The 12050-nt window shown below is 37.9% G+C and overlaps 1 long non-coding RNA gene across 1 annotated transcript in view; it reads right to left on the bottom strand.

Annotated features, from left to right (window-relative positions):
* The window catches only part of LOC129036781 (uncharacterized), a 333381-nt gene that overhangs the window by 222366 nt on the left and 98965 nt on the right, over positions 1-12050 (bottom strand). The window lies entirely within an intron of this gene.

Genomic DNA, 12050 nt, shown 5'->3' with positions numbered 1-12050 from the left:
ACTATTAGTTTTGCCAGTTTCAAAAATTTATATACATGAAGTCATTGTGAGATCACATTGTGAGACATTCATCATTGTAAGATTCATGTAGATATAGATCATTCTTTGTCACTGCTATGTGGTACTTCATTGTATAACAATATCACAGCTTATTTGTCCATCTACTGAAAATGCACATTAGTATTGTTTCTAGTTTTGGCAATTAAGAATAATACTTCTATAAATAATATTTCTAGAATAACTGTATTATTCTAGATTATTCTAGAGTAACTATATTATTCTAGAACATTATTCTAGAGTATATCATTCTAGAAGATTATTCTAGCATAACTATATTATTCTAGAAGATTATTCTAGCATAACAATATTATTCTAGAAGATTATTCTAGAGTAACTACATTATTCTAGATTATTCTAGAATAATTATATTCTAACATGTCTTTTGGTAAATGTATACAAACATTTCTGTTGAGTATACACCCAAGAGTGAAACTGTTGAATTGTAGAATATGTATATATTTTGCTTTGCAACCAGTTTTCCATAGTGGTTGTAATTAGGGCAGCTCTGAAACTTAAACTCTCAGAGTCATTAGCTAATATCTACTGAAGTCCCCAAAAAACTCCTCTGAGGTTAAACTTATCACAGTGTTTCCAGTGTTTTGATCAGGTTTAACTCCAGAATTAGTGGAGCTCACCTTTGTATAAATGGTTTGTTAAGTAAATTCATAGTCTCTACAAGATTGTGGAGAAAATGCTTCACCTTCTTACAAAAATAAATGGAAATACTTGAACTTCATTTATATACATATACAGCCTGGGTGAGACCACTGCCCCCTAGGTAGCCTGGCACCGTTTGTACAGTCCTTAGGACTCCTAGGTCTGTCCAAGTTCAACAAGCTCATTCCCAAGATTTGCTGCAAATTCCACAGCTCTGCTTTCTAAGCGTTTTATTCACTGGATGCTTTTTTCTCTACTGTATTGGATAAAACTAGAGGGGAAATGCAACCTATTTTCTGGGTTCCAAAAGCAATCCACTCTCACCAGTGATTTCATGAGTTTTAATCAATGTTGCTGAAGATTGGTGGGCCACAAAGAGAAAAACATTATGGAGAACGTGGTTTACCATTACCCAGGCTCCACTCCCTTCCTGTTGGATCCTCTGGTCCACATACTTTTTCCTTCATTATGCAAAGCAATTCAGTGCCCCCAGCTTGTATCCACAGAGCTGCATATCCAAATCTATCAAGGGATTCAGCACAACAGGGCCTTCTATATAGCTGAATCTAGACTCCATCAGAGACAGTTAGAGTTATGAATACAGAAACCTGGGGAAAAGCAACAACCACAAAAAGAAGTAAATGCAACATATGTCCATGCAATGTTCCTTGGTTCCCTGAAATCTTTATGGAGTGTGTGCATCTGCTAGTAATGTTGGCTAAACTAGGTAGGGTCATAAAAGATTTGAGAAACATTTCTAAATGGAGCCAGCATTACTATTCAGAAGGCTTTTATGCATCCTCTACAATGAATGCTTCCACTTAAGGAGATGTTTACAAATATTGGACCCATTCAACAGTGACATGGTCATACGATAGCATCATTTCCTGTGGAAAAAATGCAGAGTCAGTGCCCAGAAGTTCCTAAGCAGCATCTCTGACTCCAACTTGCAGAGTCTGGAAAGCCAATTACCTCACAGGGGGATTATTGTGTCAATACAAATCAGTTTCAAAGTTCACTCAATTCCCTCTAGCTCAGGAGTGGTTCAAAAGGAAGGGTGCACAATGGAGAAAGCCACTTCTCTAAAATCTTACTTTGGTTTTGATTATAAATCTCTATATTGATTTTTAGAGCACTATATAAGAGAATTGAATAAAATATTTTAAAAGTGCAACATTCTTCCACAACATGGTGAACATTGGCAGATACTTTCCCCAGCAATGTTTTTTCTCTCCACTTTTTGCAGCAATAGCCTACTTTTCCTAGATATGTGGATTGAATGAATTTAATCCAGGGTTATGATGGTGCTATGGTCTAAACGTTTGTCCACTCCAAAATTCATGTTGAAATTTAATTGCAATTGTAACAGAATTAAGAGGTGAGACCTTTAAGTGGTGATTAGGCCATGAGGCCTCTGTCCTCATGGATGGTGTAATGCTGTTATCATGGATGGTGTAACGCTGTTATCAATATGTTATTGATATCATGGGATATCAATAAACATATCATGGGAGTATGTTTATTACGAAAGAGCAGGTTCCGTCCCCTTCACTTTCCCTTGCCCTTCAGTCATGTGAGGACACTGCAGCAAGCTGCCATTTGTGTTTTTTTATTTAATTTACGGAAATCACTCAGTCCTTCATGGTTAAACCACATACTTTCTTCAGCACATCATCTTGCCCAATATACACAAACTCTAAATCTGCCAGCAGTAAGCAAAAATAGAGAGAAAAACCAAGAATATAGGTTTTAAGAATAAAGAAAAAACATCATTTATTAAGGTTTCTAATATCTAAGAAAAGAACGAGAGTTCTGAACTGTAAAAGTAGAACAATTAATTTAGTAAACATGTACCATTATTTCTGAAAAACACTGGTTTTGTGCTGTAAACTTCTCATCACCACTGGACTCAGGCTCTCTCTGGAGCCCATCAGATTCTGCTTTCCCTCCCTATAAGAACTCTTACTCTGCTTCATACTTTCCTAGATCCTTTTCTGTCCCCCCCACTAGGAGATCAATGCCTTATAAGCTCCCCATCCAACAGTGTCATGAATAATATTTGCTGGATGAATAAATAAATACAAGTCAAACAAATCAACAGTCCTCAAAAAGTTTATAATCTATTATGGTGAGATTATAAGGCAACTCCCTTGCCTATTCACCTAGTAGGGCCTCAAATCTTTCCACATCTCTCCCTTCCACCGCCATGCCCTAATCCAGTTAGTTATTATTTCTCATTTTGATGACCTCAGCTTCTTCTTGCATTCAGTTTTTTCTAATCTACTACCTACCTAAATGTGTCTACACCCCCAAAACGATTCAATTATTTTCCTATTGAAAGCCCACCAATCGCTTTCCATTGCCCTTAAGATGACAACCAGATTTCCTTAGCATGACTCTTGATAATCTCTTTGATATCTCTCCAGACCTATTCTGCTTTGTCCCACTCCCAGACACTCAAGCTCTAGGCTCTCGCCAACTGGAATTTCTCTTACACATGACCTCTCATTTCTGATCCTTTTCACAAAAAAATGTTCCTGCCAAGAATATTCTTTCTGCCTAAATCCTCTTCATCCTTTAGTGCTTATATTTAAAAATCGCTGCCTGGAGGAAGTGTTCCCTGGCCTCCCGGATAAGATTAGATGACCTTGCTATGTTCGCTCATTGCTCCCTGTACTTCTGCCATCATAACTGTTACCATACTTCTTTCATCCTTTAGTTTTCAGTCTCGCTCTTAAAAGACTCCAAGGCCTTTAAGGAGAGATTGTCTGTCCCCTCTCTCAATGTTAGATCAAAAGCATCTAGCCCAGGACTAGGTACCTTTTGATACTGAGTAAATATTTTTTGAATGAATGAATGAATGGACAATCTCCATGTGGGGTGGGGTTATAATAGGGGAAAACACAGAAATTAATCAGTAGATTTTTGCAGTAATGAAAGAGAAAAGCAATAAAAGCCTGCAATAAATGATGGGATGGCAGTGAGAAGAGAAGCAAGTTGTGGCCACGGCAGACATGATGGAGGCCGGAAGTTACAGACTGGACACAGAGAAAAGGAGAGCTAGAGAAGACGGTTCATCGCACTGATATATTTTAAAAGAAAATAGGCGAGGCCGAGGCGGGTGGATCACGAGGTGATCGAGACCATCCTGGCTAACATGGTGAAACCCCGTCTCTACTAAAAATACAAAAAAAAATTAGCCAGGCATGGTGGCGGGCTCCTCTAGTCCCAGCTACCTGGGGGCTGAGGCAAGAGAATGGCATGAACCTGGGAGGCGGAGCTTGCAGTGAGCCGAGATTGTGCCACTCCACTGCAGCCTGGGCGACAGAGTAGGAAAGACTCCGTCTCAAAAAAAATAATAATAATAAAAATAAAAATTAGGTATACACACACACACATACATAATTTCAAGAAAAAGGGAAAATCTTGTTGCTTGGTTTTTAGAGTGTGGCAAGATGAAATTCTGAAGTAATTGCACAGTGTTTCCTTCAGGCATTCTTTTCCTTTCTGGTTTCTTGCTTTCTGAACTCATAGCAGAGGCAGTGGCCTTGAGTATCAAAGATCAAGCTTATTAAGATATCATTTTGTCTAAAAATGTGCCTTTGCACATCAAGATTAGGCACCTAAGGGACTCACAGAACAAGATTCAGGCCATAAATGACTTGAGAGAATGTAAGATGACATGAGTACAGTGTTCTAACCTGAACAGATGTAAACATTCAGCCAGCTGTGAAGGGAATACTCAGAGGGCAGGCCTGAGGATCAGAAGCTGGGGAGCCTAGATCTCTGCTGCTCCCTCCCCAAAGTTGAGCCCTGGAACAAAGGGTTCCACAAAGAACCAAAAGAGGTTTGGGGGTGGCCACCAGAGAACAGACTTGTATCTTGCTTCTCGGGTGAGATTTAAGATGGTGGTGACACCCACTCAAAAGCCCCGATTTCAACAACGTGCTGGCCTTCAGAGAGGAGACAAGGTGGGAACCTAATTAGGCATAGCTCATAAATGCTTCCAACGACACAAAGATATGTCAGTAATAGAGCAGACAGCATATTTAGACATACATACAGCTACAAAGATATAGATAGAGATATTTGAATCAGAAAGGAAAAAAAAAAAAGAGAGGGCCTAAAGTAGCCACTCACCCTGAATTGTTCACCCACCTAGTGGGCAGTAAGAGAGTGTCTCTTCTTTTCCTCTGTTTCCAAGAAGAACAAGGAATTAGCTGAGCAGTTGGTGGACCTGACATGAACACATTCATAGTCAAGACAAGTCGTACCTGAAAGGAATTTCATGGTCCAGTGACTAAAGAAGAATGGTAACCATGGACAGATCAGCTGTAGACATAACACGGATACATGATCTAAGAGCAAATAAATGTTTGTATATCAGTGGAAACCACTGGGATTAGATGCCAATGACCTGAACCACATGTCCCTTCCCCAGTGTCATATAACCATCCTGGAACCAAAGCAAAGGGAGGCAGAAGGTATCCATGAGGGTATCTTGAATAGATAAATATTTTCCCAAAAGGAACAAACAAAAAACAGAAGGTGACATGCTTCATGTTGTTTTTTTTTATTTTTATTTTTTTGCCATGAGAGGGTATGGGGCCAAAAGTCAACTTTAGTGCACCTATAGAGAAACTTTTCTATCATATTTTTGCATGCCTGAGTCACACAACTTATGAAATATGTCCCTACCATAATAGCAATACTTTGGTTGGACACAGGTGGAATTTATGTGTTTCCAACCCATGTGGCTACCCTATTGTAGATACATAAAGATAAAGGATATACGAAGTGTGTATACTTCAAGAGAAAAAAAAAATGGTGCTCTCATTTCTTACCATTTTAACGGAAAACTTTTAACTTAAAATGCTCACCCATGTCCATATTTACATATTTAAACATGCCATGTGAAAACATTTGAAAAGCATTATTTTTATTCCTCCTCCAAATTAGAAATATTATGAGGAATCTATTATTTCTTGCTACAGTACCATTTAAAGAGCTATAATTTCCAACTAACTCTACCATAGTAGTGACTGGATACTCATGCTGGGTAAATCAGAGCATATAATTAGTGTGATATTAAATTACTATAAAAGTATATATGTGGTTATCTTGTTACATATCTGTCCTTGCATTATGTAGTTACTAGGTTATACATGTGTAATCCTATTGTGTAATGTATATAGCATCAATATGTTTCAGATGCACGGAATCAAATAGTCCCAGCATTTAAAACTTGGAATGATTCTAGAAATGATCCAGCTCAACAATATCCTTATACAAATGATTGAGCTGAAGCCAAGAGAAGTTAAATAATCTACACAGTCACGTTGTCTCCATTAATGCTGCAGCTAAAATGAGACCCCTGGAATAGCACTGCTCTGATAACTTTAATTAATTTCAAGGTTAATATGCTTCATAAATTGGTATATCAGTTAAGACATCTTAAGCACCAAATAATTAAAAATACAATTGAAAATGGTTAAACGATAAGGAAAATGTATTATCTTGAATAACAGGGAGCATGAAGGTATAGTAATTCCAGGGTTAGTTAACTCTATGGTTCAATCACATCATCAAAGGCCTGGATTTCTTTCCATCTTTCTGTTCTCTCATCCTTAGACTGACTCCCCTTATGGTCATGGGACAACTGCAGCAGTACGTACAGGCACCTCAAGAGCTAGCACAAAAAAGAAGGCAACTCTAAGTGTTGCTTTATGAGAACTAAGGCTGTTTCCTGGAAGTACATCCAGAAGACTCACCTGACTTTCTTGTTGACCAGAGCTACATCCGGTGCTCATGGAACAGGACACCCATAAGGGGCTTAGATTAATTAGGACATTAGACAAAGAAATGTGTCCAGCTTCCCCTGTAGTATGTGCCCACTCTTAGAAATGTGGATACCTGCAGGAATTAAGAGTCAAGGATGAAAGGGAAAGAAGAAGAAATAATTGGAAAGCAACCAGTAGTGCCTGTCACAACTGGAGCATGTTTCTAGGTGTAAATCAAATTTGATTCTCAACAGTACAGAGAAGATGAGTATTCCCATGATCAAATTGAAAATCCTTGATAAAGCAAAGAACTATTTCATTAATCACGTGTCCTTAATGTTAACCCAGATCATCATATATAAGATTTACTTAAAAAGCACAACTAAAAAAGCACAATTTATTCAGTTGATTATAATCTACATCAAAATAACAAACTTTGGGAATTTTTCCCCTACATTATCCCTTGGTAATTAACAACCTTATTAATTAGAAACTGTTAACACTCTACTTCACACATGAGAAAATTTAGGCTCAGATAAATTGATATTTGTGATTCTCAAAGTATGGTCTCTGGATCAACAGTATTCACACCATCTGGAAACATTAAAAATGCAAATTTGGGGCTCTATCTCAGACCCACTTAATCAGAATCTTTGAGAACGGCGCTTTGTAATCCACGGTTCAGCAAGCCTTCCAGGTGATTCTAATACACTAACAAGTTTAAGAACCACTGCCCCAAATAGCAATTGGATTTGAACACAGGTTGTCTCATTTCCACAGCCTGTTCATTTAATCAGTTTGCTAAACTGCCTCCCAGTAAACACAGAGATGCCTAAATAAAACAAATTATGAGAGAATGTATTATACTTCTCTCCATCATAAAAAAGAAAAATAATGGACTGGGTACAAAATCAGACTAAAGTAGAACAAAACAGTACCATTTTCTGTATCCATATTTCACTATTGATCCTGTTTGTTGCCATCATAAACATGATCCATGTTAATTATTAAGAAAGGGGTAAATAGTAGTAACCAACTTGGCCACCCTATGACCTGATTGCTCTGGCCTTACTCTAGGGCGTCCAGTTGAGAGGTGTGGAGGGTAGAATTCTTAAGCAAACTAGACCGTTCAATTAACGGAAGAACTTCTTTTGATAATTTTATATTTAAATGATCTGATGCAGAATTAGATGAAAGTAATGAATCATGAGACGGCCGTGGGTTACTTGAACAGATATTTTCATAATAATTACAGGCACACACAACACCAAATTCTTGAAATTATATTGCCTTGTGTTACAAAGAGCTTATTCTTCCTATAATGGCATCTTGATAGAATGTGGGTGGGCTGAATAGTTCCCAGGGCATTAGCAAAGCAATGACATAAAGTCATTGTTTTATTTTCTGTAGCTCCTCTGGATAGCTTGAGGGAAATTATGTGACTACTCTACAAATGATGGGTAACTGTGAATTCCAGAGAAATTAGTCAAGGGATCGCATGACATCATAAACTAAGAAAGGACAGAGTTTGAGTCTCATTTCATGCAATCAGGACCCTGCAGTCTATTTTCTTTATACTTTGCAGATGTCTCCTCTGTTGGCTATATAATTATTTTGGCTAAAGTTGCACTCTTCTTACTTTTTCATCCTTTCCATTTTCACGCTGAAATTATGAGAAGTAAACACTCTTTTTAATACTTAATATTACATAGAACAACAGCAAATTGAGAGTTTAGGTGTATACATAAGCAACCATTTAGGTTTTATTTAATTGCACATTATCTGCTTATCTGAAAACCAAACTGATGTCTATTCAGTGTGATTAGCAACACCCTGGACATGGTAGCTCCACATTCACAAGTGACTCTGAGTAAACTACAAAATGCCTTTAAGCCCCGCTTAACCCAGTAACTGACTCACAGATAGTAACCAATGTGTGTGTATTATGGTTTTTGTTCTTTTCTCATTGCTCATTGTCATGGTAAAAATAATTTGAAAAATATACAGTTGGTATGCATGTTAAAAAGTTTTTGGACAAATATTCTCTGAGAAGTTCTGTCACTTTTAGAAAATTTTTAGAGGAGTCTTTGACTTTTAGCAAAAATGATAAGTGTCAGAGCAAAAGTTGTATATTAATCACCATATACTCAAGAATGAGTATAGTATATAATGTTTAAAAAAATGTGAACAACTAAATTAGCTTATCTGAAATTACTTGCTTTTGAGGAACTGTGCTAGAATACCTTTTATGTCTTAAATATAGAATCACAGATTTTCTTTATAGTTGTAGATCTAGATGTTTCTTTTTGCCAATTTTTTTTTTTTTTTTTTTTTTTGAGACAGAGTTTCACTCTTGTCACCCAGGCTGGAGTACAATGGCACAATCTCAGCTCTCTGCAACCTCTGCCTCCCAGGCTCAAGAGATTCTCCTGCTTCAGCCTCCCGAGTAGCTGGGATTACAGGCATGGGCCACCACGCAAGGCTAATACTCTATTTTTAGTAGAGATGGGGTTTCACCATGTTGGCCAGACTCCTGACCTCAGGTGATCCGCCTGCCTCAGCCTCCCAAAGTGCTGGGATTACAGGTGTGAGCCACAGTGCCCAGCTTGCCAAATGTTTTCTAAGCAAGGTATGTTAATTGCTTTTTTTTTGAGACAGAATCTCGCTCTGTCACCAGGCTGGAATGCAGTGGCACAATCTTGGCTAACTGCAATCTCTGCCTCCCAGGTTCAAGTGATTCCCCTGCCTCAGCCTTCCAAGTAGCTGGAACTACAGGTGTGCACCACCACGCCCAGCTAATTTTTTGTATTTTAGTAGAGATGGGGTTTCACCATGTTGGCCAGGATTGTCTCAATCTCCTGACCTCGTGATCTCCCTCGGCCTCCCAAAATGCTGGGATTACAGGCGTGAGCCACTGCGCTCAGCCTGCTTTTTTAAATTGTAGCATTTTGCAACATTTTTTATTTTATGAAGACCTGAAATGGAAAACACTCCAAAGATAACAATGACATTACAAGTGCATTTTTAACCAGCATACTGGCTAACTCTAGATATGCCTTGTATGCCTAGACCTAGACAGCTGGTTGTTTAGAATTAGGCTGAGATTGTAGGTTATACTTTATATCCCTAATTACTTCTCTCCCCCCTAGATTGGCAAACTCATTTAGTCTAAAATGTCACCTTGGCAATGAATGAGATGGGAGGGTTTGAAAAGCTCCGTGGTCACAGCCAAAATGCTGGCTCCAAGAGTTTGTACTTTTTCAATCACTCGGGATTTTTACACTGTGCATTTAAGAGCAGGACATTTTAAAAACAAAACCAGGTTGTTTTCTTTTCTCAGGATTACATGAGGGGTATTATAAATACTTAACCATGGTAACTGTGGGTTCTCAACCAATATGCCAAGGATTCGTTTTAGGCTGAAATGATTTTGTGAAGTATCATCACAGGACAATGATGAATATTAATCACCTCTACTTAAAATAAAGAATGCCATGAAATTAACTGTGATATTTAAGCTTAAGTTCTTTAAAAACTTTTCTAGATATTCACTGGAATTTATCAGAATGAATCAAATAAATTCAACAAATTCAACAAGATTGATGTGATGGTTAATTTTCTGGGTCGACTTGACCAGCCATGGGGCACGCAGATATTTGGTTAAACATTATTTCTGGGTATGTCTGTGAGTGTGTTTCTAGATGAGCATTTGAGTCTGTGAATACAGCAGACTGCCCTCCCTAATGTGGGTGGGTATGAATAGAACAAAAAGGCAGAGAAAGACACAATTTGTTTTCACTACCTGACTGTTTGAGCTGGGACATCACTCTTTTCCTGCCCTTGGACTGGATTTACACCATCAGCACTCCTGGTTCCCAGGCCTTCGGATTTGGACAGGGCTTACACCATCAGCACTCCTGGTTCCCAGGCCTTTGGATTTGAACAGGGTTTATACCATCAGCACTCCTGGTTCCCAGGCCTTCGGATTTGGACAGGGTTTATACCATCAGCACTCCTGATTCCCAGGCCTTAGGATTTGGACAGGGCTTATACCATCAGCACTCCTAATTCCCAGGCCTTAGGATTTGGACGGGGTTTATACCATCAGCACTCCTGGTTCTCAGGCCTTTGGCTTTGGACATGGTTTACACCATCAGCACTTCTAGTTTCCAGCCCTTCGGATTTGGACAGAGCTTATACCATCAGCACTCCTGGTTCCCAGGCCTTAGGATTTGGACATGGTTTACACCATCAGCACTCCTCGTTCCCAGGTCTTTGGATTTGGACAGAGCTTACACCATCAGCACTCCTGGTTCTCAGGCCTTTGGATCTGGAGAGGGTTTACAACATCAGCACTCCTGGTTCCCAGGTTTTCCTGGGTCCTCATCTTGCAGACAGCAGAGTTTGGGACTTCTCAGCCTCCATAATTATGTGAGCCAGTTACTTATAATAAGGGCTACTTATTATATCTAATAGTTCCAACTTTTAACTTCATAGTTAACTAATAAGTAGTTCACTTTCATTTTAATTAATGCATTCATTTTTCCTAATACAAAAAAAGTATATTTTTTTCTTAATACAGAAAGCAGAAAGTAAAAACTCATAATCTCACCGTCTGGAAGTGACATTTATTAACACGTTGTTTCTATACTAACACTGATACATATACATCTTTCATGGAAACAGAATCTTACATAGATGCTGGTTTTAGAGGTTTATCAATGCCTTTTTTGTAAATTTTTTATTGAAGCATTGACATACATACAAAAAAATGTACAATTCGAAGTAAACATACCCATGTATATTTCAAGAAACAGAACACTGCCAGTATCCATGAAGCCCTGGCAGGCCTGCTCTCCATTACTACCCTCCCCCAAGAGTGGTCCTCAGCCAAATACGTAACATCATAAATTTCCTTTGTGTGTTTCAGACTTTTGTACAGTTGGAATCGTGCACTGTGTATTCTTACATACCTCACTTTTTTCTTTGCTCGATATTTTGTTTGTGAGTTTATCTAGCTGCTGTGTGAGGTTGCAGTTGATTTCTTTCTATTATGGTATAGAATTTCATTGTTTTACCTACTGTTTTTAACTGATGGTTTACCTAATTACAGTATTTCTATGGAAATACATATTCAACAAACATTTTTCAGGTACCTATTATTTTCCTTATTCTGTACTACATATTCTAAATGAATATTACTCATTCACTCTAAATAAATATCTAGTACACAATATTATCTTAAATCTCTGTAATTTTTTTTCACTATATAAATGAACCATTCACTTTGTTTTCAATGATCCTTAAATGTGGTAAAGAAAAAAAAGGTTGCGCTTCCATATTTAGAATTGTAGAAAGGAATTTGTGATTCAGGGAAAAAACTACATTGTCTAGACCCTAAAGGATACCCCACAGGGCTATCTGATCAAGATTCCACAGACATGATTTTACAACTCTATAAATTGTAAGAAACTTACAGCAAAAAAAAAAAAAAAAAAATCTAATCTATAGACATGCAAATTCTGTCCTACTAGAGATAAACAAATAACTTCC

The sequence above is a fragment of the Pongo pygmaeus genome, chromosome 4 (assembly GCF_028885625.2).
Source record: "Pongo pygmaeus isolate AG05252 chromosome 4, NHGRI_mPonPyg2-v2.0_pri, whole genome shotgun sequence".
In the NCBI taxonomy this organism is placed as follows: domain Eukaryota; kingdom Metazoa; phylum Chordata; class Mammalia; order Primates; family Hominidae; genus Pongo; species Pongo pygmaeus.
This window is presented reverse-complemented; position numbering and strand designations above follow the sequence as displayed.